Here is a 12,183-nt window from a genome sequence, read left to right on the forward strand (position 1 = left end):
CGACAATAAATTTAATAGTTGTGATCTATTAAGGATGAAGATTAAAACATCTAACTTCAGTACATATCTTAACTGTTAATTTATGCTCTATTGACAAAGACTTATTATAATATTTTTAAAGCACATCGATTAAATAAGGCAACAAAATGATTTTTATTTAATTCTTTTTATGAAATAAGGAATTCATCAAAGAAAACAGAGCCGCAGCCGATTGAGCTACCGCTGAGGAAAAAATAGATTACACCATCTTTTACAAGCCAAAACATTGAGGTATCCATACTAAAGAATTTTTTAGCAAGGAGATGAGTAGACTCATTGAATTATCTAAAAACATACAAGAAGGAAATATAAAGGAAGGAGCTTGCAATTTGTTGGATGTCACGAACCAAAGTATCAATCTCATTTTGCCAAACTATCACACCGTTTATCACATGTATCACCGTTTATAGCTCATTTGGGTAACAGTACTTCGTTTACACGATCGCCAATATTTTTCAGAGAAGTACCTGATCTAATCACCCCACCAAAATAATAATTACGCGTTTTTAAAAAACAATGAATTTGGTCTAGGGTTAGATTTAGATTTAGATTTAGATTTAGATTTAAAGGATGTAAAAGGAGTTTGGAAGAATAATAATAAGGTTGAGTGAGGTGTGTCCAAGTCATAGTTGATTGTTGGAACCATATAATTTGGCCCACATTGTCTCCTCCCCTTTCCCCACTTAATTCTCACATTTCTAAACAAATTTCTGACCAAACTCTTCCTTTCTCTCTTTCTTTTGCTTGGAAATGTACCAAACTATGTTCCTAAGCATCACCTTTTCACATTCCCTTTATTTTCTTTTCTCCCAAAAGTTCATATCTAAGTTCCTTCTTCATTGACACTTGCTACTTTTCGATTACTGTACTAAAAGTTATGTAGTTGGACGTATTAAAAAGTTTGTAGAACTGATAATTTAAAAAAAAAATACAAATTGAGGCTATTTGTAGGCCATTGTATTATTTGTTTTCTATTTTAAGAAAATAAAAATTTTAAATTCTTTTTAGATCTGTTTTCAAAATTTAAGTTAAGTTTAAAAAAAAAATAGTTTTTTTGTTTTCATTTTAAATTTGGCTGAGAAGTTACGCACTTTTAAGAAGGATGAAAAACATTAAAAAAAAAAAAGGAAAAGAAAAGAGAGAGAATGGTAAGGTTTTCAATAGTTGGTTAAGTTTCAAATGATTTTTTTTTTGTTCTTAAAATTGACTATTATTTTTCATAAAAAAATTGACTACTATTTTTCAAAAATTGGATGGCAACATTCAACAAGGTAATAATGGAAAAAAAAGGGTAATAATGTGATTATTATTTATTTTATTATATATATTTTTTTAGAAGAAGTTAATGTGATTCATGATAACATTCACTGCTACAAAATCTGGAATATTTCATATTCTAGTTTAAGAAAATGGATATTATTAGAAAAATGCCTTCATAAAGTAATTCAATTAATATTTCTCTCTTCGCTTTTGTGTTAATGGATAAATATATAATCATTTCTAAGAATAGTCAATATGGAAAGGGCATTGAAGAATCCAAATAATTGCTCAAATATTTTTTTTGTTAAAAAATTAACTCAAAATAAATGTTGAGCCACAAAGTCGATGAAAATATTTATTATATCTAACGTTTGGAAATCTTTTGCAAAAGGAAAAAAAAAAAGTAAAAACAATTAATGCTTAGAAACAAACATAAATATAAATAAATACTCCTTAAAAGACTTTTTTATTTTTTATATTTTACGGACAACGTACTTTTGGTAAGAAATTACACGTTTTCACTACTGGTCGAATTTGATTCTACATAAATTTTACTTCACCATTTTTTTTCTTAATATTCTCGAATAAATAGTAAAATTAATATATTTAATTAGTTGCGCTGCGGGCAAAAATCAGAGCCGATGCTAACTTGAGTAGTGCAACCGTGAATGTCTAGTCTACTGACACACCATAGAATGATGATTCAAGTGTTAGAGAATCTTTTCTTTTGCATCATCGCATCGCTCTTCTAAAAACAAGTATGAGGTACAGAGTGTCCGGGCCTCACATTCCCCATTTTTCTTATAAAAAGCAAAGTCATATCTTCCACCAAAATACGCAATACTCTTGAAAAATCATAAGTCGTTATACTCATTCACCCTCCTCGAATTCTAATTTAAATATTAGAAAGCATTTGACCGAGCTCCGTAAAATATGCATCAATAAATTAAGTATTATTTCAATGACTGGATTTTACTAGATGAATTATGGTATCACTATAAAAATGGTAGGAGTTGAAAAAGAGGGAAATGCGTCACTCTTTAAATTTCTTCCAACAACTTTGGTCACCATAGATTTTATGGATTTGATTTTTCTTTTCGAAGTCATATTTATTAGCCTTCCCATCCCTGTGGCCTACCTTCTTTATTTGGTCACTTTCAAGACCCATTCTCTATTTTTCTTCCTCTTTCTTACTTTTATTTTTTTTCCCCTTTCACATTATTCAAACCCGAATAGGTTGTTGAATATTATTAAATGATGACTGCTTATTTGTACGAACGTACATTCAAGTTTCTTTTTTTCATTTAAATCGATATCATGTAGCTTACGTTATGGATCCCTATAATCGGAGCTCGTTACACACGCCTTGATTATTTAAGTTTCCTCCTAAAAAAGCCATTTAAATTCTCACCCACTATAAATGTCATAATAATTTTTTTCCTAATTTTTACTATATGATATAATAACATCATATATTATTAAATATGTTGCCATTTTAACATTTTTGTAAAAAACAAAAAAATTTAAATATTATTTTGGTCCCTAAACTAATTTTGGCTTGAATTTTCATTTTGGTTCGTGTACTTTTAAAACGTTCATTTTGGTCTTTGTACTCCCAACTTTTGTTAATACAAATCTATGGTTACATCTCAAGAAATTGAGTGAGTTAAGCTCGTGTTAAAATTATAATCGAAAAAAATTAGATGAAAATGAAAATTAAAAAACCAAAATCGTTGGTAAGTTTAAGAAAATATAATATAATCTTAATCTTTTGTTTCATATGAGAGACCTATGACATAAGCATCTGAATTCCCTCTTTGTTTCATAGGAAGGTAGGAAAACATATCGAGATGTCCATACAAGAGGCATCTAAGGTGTTTTTTATACCCTCTTGAAACATGAGTTTCTAATATTTCCATTTTGAGGACATCCTCTCGTTACACTTTTGTTCTCATTATTTTCTTCGTATATTTTTTTTCCGTATATTGCCTTTCATTCATTTTTTTTATTTTTTAAATTTTATAATTAAAATAAATTAATGTATTCTTTCACTAATAAACAACTAATATGAAATTAAGATAAGATACACTCATGTATTTGAAAAAAAAAAAAGATAAACTTATGTACTTAAAAAAATAGAATAGACTTCAATTAAATTATATAATATCTTGGTTACTTTGTAAATTCTCTTTAAATTTATAATACTTATACATGTAAAAGAAACCCATACAAATCAATATTATTTCCCTCAATTATTTCTTGACTGGGTAGTGTAAAAACATAATCCAATAAAAATGCCATCAGTTATATAAAAATCTTTGAGAAAAAAGTAATAAGTTAAAATTGGAATTAAATATTTTTAATATTAAAATATTTTCATATAAAATATCAAATTAATATGGTCTACAAAATAACATTAAATTTAATTAAAAATAAATTGATAAATAAAAAATAAAAAGACATAAGAGATATAAAATTCAACGAATAAATTATATGAAGGGAATTTTGCAAAACTAACATAGTTATTCGAACATTCTTAGACATCGTTACAAATTTTCCTACAAAAGAGACATTGTTATCTAAATATATCGGACATCGGTATTTTTAAGCCTCTAAAATTTTGGACATCTAAGATCTCTAAAAATAAATAACGACTTTTAAATTACTTTTAAATGAAGCATATAATTAGTTAGCTTCCAAAAGTTTTCTTTTTCCTTTAGGAATTCTAGAAGCATTTATTGAGGACATAGTTATTCAAATATTTTCAAGGACATAGGAATTATAAAAACGTTTATTGAGGATATAGCTTCTATAACGAACATAGCTATTCAAATATTTTTGAGGAATTCTAAAAGCGTTTAAAAGCTTCAATATGTTCTAAAGTTTGGATTAATTTTTGTGTTTGGTTTCCATCATTAAATTATCGTCGAAAAGTAACGTGGCAATACTCATTAAATAAATTTTAGTTGAATCAATATAATCTAACATATAGTTGGACAGACCAAAAGAATGGAGACTAAATAATCACATTTGAGTCTAGTTTAATTGGTTAAAGATATATATTCTCGACTAAAAAATCATGAGTTTGAATCCATATCTTCAGACGTTGTTGTACTAACAAGAAAAATAGAGTCTAAATAAAAACATTACCTAAGGCTTAAAAATATAATTAAAGATTTTGTAAAGTTTAAGGACTAGATTCAAAAGAAAAAAATAATGATTAAGGAACAGATAAGACAATATTCGAAATATGATAGGAACTAAATTTATAACTTAATATTTTGAATAAAATTAGTACATTGTGTGGTGTTTTAAAATTTAAAATGGCGAACAAAGTAAAAATTCTTTTTATTTTATATATATATATTTTAATTCCTCTCACCTTACCGACAGATATTTATATTTTCACGAGTTTATTTTGCACGCCATTGTTGAAAATTAAAAGTTGGTTGAAACTTTTGAATTGACCAATATTTATTTATGATTACATTCTTCCCCATTTCTGATCAGATATTAATCTCTCTCTAACTTTTTATGGTTTTATTAATAATAGGTAATGTAATATTAAATTATACATACACGTGGCACACTTCTCTTTTAAGATTCTTAAACCAAGTATCCATTTATTTTCATGAAAAGAATGAGGATCAATGAAAGATAAAAAAGACTATAGTTCTACCAAAGAAGGTATAGCTCAACGCTAATGGACACATATCTCTAAACCTCAATTATTATATTTAAAAAAAGACTACAGTCCTCGTTGGAATATTAGGATTTGTTAGTCTCTCCTGTACATGTCCTCTTCTTTTTCATTATTTTCAACAATAGTTTATTATCTTCTTTTAAGAGTAATTTTAAGGATAGTTTTTAACTAAATCTAATTAATATATGTTGATGCAAGATTCTCAACGAGACGACGAGTCGACTCTTAATAGAAGACATCTTTCAGCTGAGGTGATGACCAATACAAACGCAAAACAGAACCTTGCACCAGTCTGGTGCTCAACTATGTAGGGATGATAAAAGAAACTCGTGGGGACGGGTCCCACGGGTACCAACTTGAGTTGGGAAATCTCCGATTTGACCCGATATGGAGTTAAATGAGGGATTTTAATCGAGGTCTCCAACGGGAACGAGACAAGGGTGGAGAAGGGTATCTTTGACCCCATCCATTTAATTTTTAAATAATAAATGATTAAATATTTATTAGGTTCTATTATAATATTTTGAGTTTATTTTAAGAAACTAAAACATTTTTTTAAGAAAAATAAGTATATTCTAAAAAATCCAAATAACAACGAGAAACTCTCCATAATATTAGGGACGGTCCCTGCTAGAGAATATCTGCCCCTATACCCATCCCAAAATTGCATGTGGAGGCAGGTACGGGGAAAAATCCCCACGGGTGGGGATGAAGATAGTCCCTTGGTCCTACCTCAGTCCTGTCTCGTTCCATTGTCATCTCTACGACTACATACCTTGTGAAACTTAAGTTAGTGTTTAGTATGAATCAATATCTAACCGAACCTAGTTAAGTTTTGTTGGAATTGCATATCTTTGAGATGAATAGATTTCGGCCGCTTTATATGGGAGTTTTGGAAAACGTTCGCTGCTATGTCGACGCTCCATAGATGTTTAGTAGATTTTACGCTAGTGGCATCCGTGTTTTCAAGTTGGTTCTGACTAGAGTTTTTACCATGTCTGTAACACCTCATCCTCAATATATTCGAGCTAAGGCCTGGACATGTATTCTCGAATAAGTGGTCCAATGGCAAACTCTAATTCTACCTATAACAATATATCCATATAGTTTGAATATAGTTTCAAATGTTTTTAGTTTGGATGGATAAAGTATAACTTAGCTGTTACCTCCTAAAGCTGGAACTCTCACCTTCTTATTCCTTAAAAAAATAAATCTTTTCAAAAATAAATAAATAAACTTAGAAAAAAATAAAATCATCGATTTGTTCCACATTCCCTTAAAACTAACAAAAGGGTATGATTGGTGAATTTTAATCGAATTCACGAAGGTTTTGAAACTATTTTTAGAACACATGATTTATTTGTAAATAAAAGAATGACATTAGAGTACTTGTATTTCTTCCTAGTTAGCTTTTCTTTTTTTTCTTTTTTCTGATGTTGTAAATAAAATAATGTTAATAAGTGATAGAATTATTTTGAGCTATTTTAACAAAAGAAAAATTGAATTGGACAAACTATCCACTTCTAGAATGGTAATACCTATTTATGGAGTGATGTTGGGATTAGCAATCCAAAAATAATTCTTATAAGGATAATAATAAAAATGAGTGAGTAAATTAATGTTAAAACACATGGTCAATAATGCGTATTATTAATGGAATTATTTTTGGGCCAATTTGAAATATATTATCAATAATACAAATCAGTTTTGTCATTTTTTAAAAATAAACCCAAAACGAATTCTAATTATTGAATCACACGATCAACATTCTACTCTTTCTTTGAGTTAGAAGTTCAAATTCTCATACCTCACATTTTTATTATCAGTAATATATTAAATGTTGATAGATGAACTTGAATATAATACAGTTGGTTAAGACATTATTGACCTTTCAAAACTTTTTATTATAATTATATATATTGATACATTTAGACCATTCCAAACACACTGTTAATAATTGAAAATAGAATTATTTTTGGACCAATTTAAAAAATGAGAAAAAGTAATTGTTTTCATTATTTACAATAATTAACAAAAATTAGTGAGTAGATTTCAATAATGTTTTAAATGTATTATCAATAATACAAATTAGTTTTGCCATTTTTGAAATAAACCCAAAAAGAATTATATTTATTGAAGAATGTTACCAATAATATACGTGTGCTATTAATAAATATTATTCTTATGAGTTTTTAGTTTACAAAATTGAATCTTTTCTCAAATATGATAAAAGTTGATCATTTGGAAATTAAGTAGGCAACCTCTATTTTTTAGCAATTTGCTATCACCACAATTTACTATCACACCACATCAATCTGATTTAGTTCATAATGCCTTTTAGTTTAATGTTAATCCATGGAGACATATATGCATTACATAGTATTTAGATTAGTAACAAAATAAAATAATTGATTTAATATGGACTTAGGATAGTGTATATGTATGTGTGTGTATATATATATTTAACGCGAGCAATTTTTTTTACAGTTAGTCAATGAATCAATTAAATGCTGTTTCGAATCTGACACTGAAAGAAAAGTGGAGAGAGAAAAAATAACAAATAATCTACAATGGGCCCCACTTACCTTGTAATTTCATAATATTCCAATTTCAGGAATTCTTTTTAACAAAATACTCGCAAAAGTGTAATCAGATTTTTTTTCCTTTTCTTACGGAGGATATAATCGGATATTCTTTTTGCAAAAGTTTAACACAAATTTTACAAAAAAATTTTGAAATAAAATAATAATTACATTTTAGGAAATATATTGAATGTAGTGTCATGTTAAAATTAGGATGAAAAATGAGATTAAAAATAAATAGATCAAAATGAATATTTCAAAGTGAAAGAGGCCCAAATATTATTTCAACAAATATTAAAATGAAGAAAAAAGATTATTTTTTTACTTGTTTGGGATTATCCATTTTGAATTTTAAATTTTAGGTAAAAATTGTGTTGATGAGTGTCCTCAAAATTTCATGTTTGCCTTGTGTGAGTTTATTTTTCAAATATGACTTAAAAAAAAAAACAAAATGAGTATTACATTTGAATCTATAAGAATAAAAAAAAAAAAGCTAAAAGTGATTTAAATATAAATTTTGAAGAAAAGAAAACAAAACCCCAATGTCAATTTATTATAATTTTTAAAGTTTGGAAAGTATTATTTTATGAAGTTCCAAACGACGAAAACCTCCTTTTTTATGTCTTATTATCTTTGATGTTTTGTGAGTGCGGTCTAAAAATTCAAAAATTATCTTTTGTACTCTCTCTTTCAGAAAATTTGTTTTTAAAAACCATCTTGTCAAACATGTTTCATGTCCTATGTGTCATAATCCTTCATGAAACAGCTATTCTTACTAAGACTTAGAGAAAGCTTACATAGTAAATGCATAGAGAAATGTAATAACCACCACTGTAACTAATAATCACAGAACAACTTAACTCTAAACAGAAAACCTAGCTCTACAAACTGACTTTACTCCAAGATCTTCACGAACAACTCGTTCACAAACGTAATGAAAATCAATTTCAATGTGTTTTGTTCGCCCATGAAAAATAGGATTCTTGACTAGTTGAATTGCTGAAATGTTATCACTAAAGAGAAGTGGAGCCTTAGAACTGAAAATGTACAAATCATATACCAGCTAGCGTAACCAAAATAATTCAGCATAATTCAAGCTAAGGCACAATACTCGGCTTTTGTGGAACTGAAACCAAGGATATAGAAAATCGATCTCAATGGCAAAAGAGCTCAAATGGTCAAAACCCAAAGGTGCTGAAAAAGGCAAGCGAACGAGTTCAATCAGTTAAAGCTTAAAGCAGTCAAACAAACTAAGTCAGTCAATAAAATAAGAGGTATAGAAGGCCAATGGCAAATGAGCCTAAATGGTCAAAGCCCAAAGGTGTTGAAAAAGGCAAGGGAACGAGCCCAATCAATTAAAACCTAAGGACAGTAAAACTAATGGGTATTTCAAGCCGGTTAGTGGAGCTAAGAGACTTTATTAAAAGCCAGTCAGTCTAATTAAAAAACTCAATAAGGGTATGAAGCTGGAAGTAGCCAACCAAGCCAATTCTAAACCAAGGGTATGAACGCCAGAATTAGGCAAGTAAAACCTAACGGGTCGATAAAACCCAAAGGTATTAAAACTAAAGGCAAGAGAACAAGCCTAGCTAGTTGAAACACAAGGAAAACTGAAATCGGGTGAATAAACACAGCTAGTTAAGGCCTAAGAGATTTGATTAAAAGCCTAGAAGATCCATGAGCATGCACAACTTTTAAAGACGAGACCGAAGAAAAAGAATCGATACAAGAACCAAGGACTAAAGCCAACTAGTGAATCAATTGGTTGGCTCAGCTTGGGTCTTGTAGGCGACCTGGTTGGCTCGGTCTGGGCCTCTCTGTCGACTTGGTCCATTCATGACCTTAATTGATCTGGTCGGCTCATCACTCGCCAGTTCCTCTGCTCAGTTTAGTTGGGCTACAAAAGCCAATCAATGAAGCCTAAGAGATTTGATTAAAACAACAAAATCGAGAGGCCAAGAACGAGCTCAAATTCGAGAATGATCTAGAAAACCAGGAAACAAGCTCGAAACTCAGAGCAATATTGAAGCTGAGAACAAGTTTGAAACCGAGAACGAGCTCGAGGTCGAGAGATAAGCTTGGGCCAAGAATGAATAATAAGAATTGAGTTGAGAATGAATTTTATTTAGGTCTTTGGAAGCAAAACAAGCAGTCGCTTAGTCATGTTTAGAGTCCTACAAATCAAGTCGAGCAAATAAATCTAATAATAACTTGATCTTGCGAAAATTTCACAAGATAGCCACCCAAAACAACTAGTCAAAAAGCAATCATTCAGATCTATCATCACTCAAAGGAAATATTCAATTCTTCTGGCCTTCAATAAATGAACAGGTCAAAAAGTCGACTTACTCACATGATTTTCATTTAAAGAGAAAAACAAAATAGTTTAAAGATAATTCTAAAGTCGATAAGAGTTGAGCAAACAAATTCAACATAGACAGTGAAAACAACGTTACATCAAGTTCCTGCTCATCATTATGATAAACAAGTCTAATGCTACTCCCCAAAGAAGCATAACAAAAACTAGCTTGTTCCCCGATCGTACCTCAATTGGATAGCTAGTAGACCCAAATATTATCACATCTTCCCACAAGTAGTAATTGCCTCATACATCGTGAAATTTGAAGCATATGGATTTCTTCACTAGCAATACTTTCACATAATGGATCTATGATATTGGAGAAAGTCACCATTATTGTCTCTACCCAAATACTTGATTAAACAGAACATTGACTCGTGAGGTGAACAAACTATGAAAAATCACATTAAATGGAACGTCTTGTTGATTCAAGGTTACACTGAATGCGAAAGATTAACTACCCTCAAGATAGAGGTTGTCTGTCAGATGGTGGCCTTCGACCTAGTAAAATCTCATTGAAAGAGTGGAGGCTATTGTTAGAAGTAAAGTTCATCAAGATCAGTAAGTTTGAAGACCGATCAACATCAATGAGCTAGAAAGCCAACAATAATTAACCTACAATAGATGACGAACCACAAATGGTGGACCAATAATGATGGACCAATGATGGCCGTGGACAACCACGAATGGCGACAAAGGATGGCCGGTAACAAATGAAGAACCAAGAATGGTAGACCAAGAATGGCCTACCAAAGATAATCGTCTAAGAATGGCTAACAATAAATGACCGATAATGGATTTACGCCAAATACTCCCTGAGCAAAAGTATGATATTTCGGTTACCTCAATATCTTCAACTTTGAAAGTGAGGTCTAGTGTTATGGATAGGAAAAATTCATAACATCGGAGCGTGTGTGGCTAGCACCATACCAGTGTGTAATAATTTTATTTTGCAGGTTTGGTCGATCCGATCAAATTTTTGCATCAACAATTAATAGATCTCCTTAAATTTTAAAAAGTATTTGATAAGTCTCTAAATTTTCAATTTTGTGTCTAATAGATATATGAATTTTAGATTTTGTATGTGATAGATCATTGACCCAATCAACATTTTTGTTTAGAGTTCTATTAGACACACAATTCAATATTATATCTAATAGATGAATTAATTTTAAAAATATCAAATATGTCTAGAAAATTATTAAATGCAAAATAAAAGTTTCTAAGAATTTATTATATACTTTAAACTGAAATCCACTAGACATTTTTCTAAGTTTGAAACATTAATATGAAAGTTGAACCTGCTAAATTTATAATTCAACCCAATAAGTTTTTAACATCTAAAAGAACCCAATACCACTCTTACCCTTCTTTTTCTCTTCTCAAACTTTCTTCTACTTACCCTTTGGACCATTTACTTCATTTGATGAAAAATTTTAGCAACTTTTTAAATTTACAGCTGTCTTCCTAGTTTATGAAAGGTCTTTTGGCCTCCATATAATTAAATAGGAATTGCTGATTTAATCTAGTCTGACTCTCCATATGAATAGGACGAGTCGGGTTAAAATATAGAGTGTCTTTTTTTTATGCTTTTTTACATTGGATTTCTTTTTTCTTTTTACAACATTGTGGGGGTGGGGGTTCGAACTCATGACCCTCTGATCAGAGATAAGTGTATTAACCATTTGATCTATGCTTGGTTTGACTCTACATTGGATTTCTTGGTGGCCAAGTCTCCTTCCAAAGCATGGTTTGCGTGACTTGAGTTAGTGGCATTGGTGTAATTTCATTGTATTTGTGGCTTTTTGTTCCAATTAGTTGCCATTTGGAATCTCATAAAATAATTCAGAATCCACTTAGACACAAAAATAATAGGATGATCGATCACTGGCTTCTCATAGTGAAGTTAATCACTTCACAAAGCTTATTAACAATGTTATCACACTTCCCCGTCTACTAGACCCCATCGACATACCCATCAAATGAGTCATCGTATTCACTATGATCGCGATCATCATTAAAAAGTTCATGCTCCACATGCAACTCAAAACTCATCCTATCACTAACGAGTCTTGCCAACTTCATAACCTCTCAATCACTCTCTCGCCTGTGATATCCTCCAACGTGATCATTTGTTGGATCCCTACCTTATTATTTCTCTCAACTAGCATATCCAAGGTTTTTAATAATATATGAAGTAAGACTATATCTCTAGGTCACAATCATGGACTAAATCCATT

This window comes from Momordica charantia, assembly GCF_013281855.1.
Source record: "Momordica charantia cultivar OHB3-1 chromosome 9 unlocalized genomic scaffold, Mcharantia_2.0 BLBB01000009.1, whole genome shotgun sequence".
Lineage (NCBI taxonomy): Eukaryota > Viridiplantae > Streptophyta > Magnoliopsida > Cucurbitales > Cucurbitaceae > Momordica > Momordica charantia.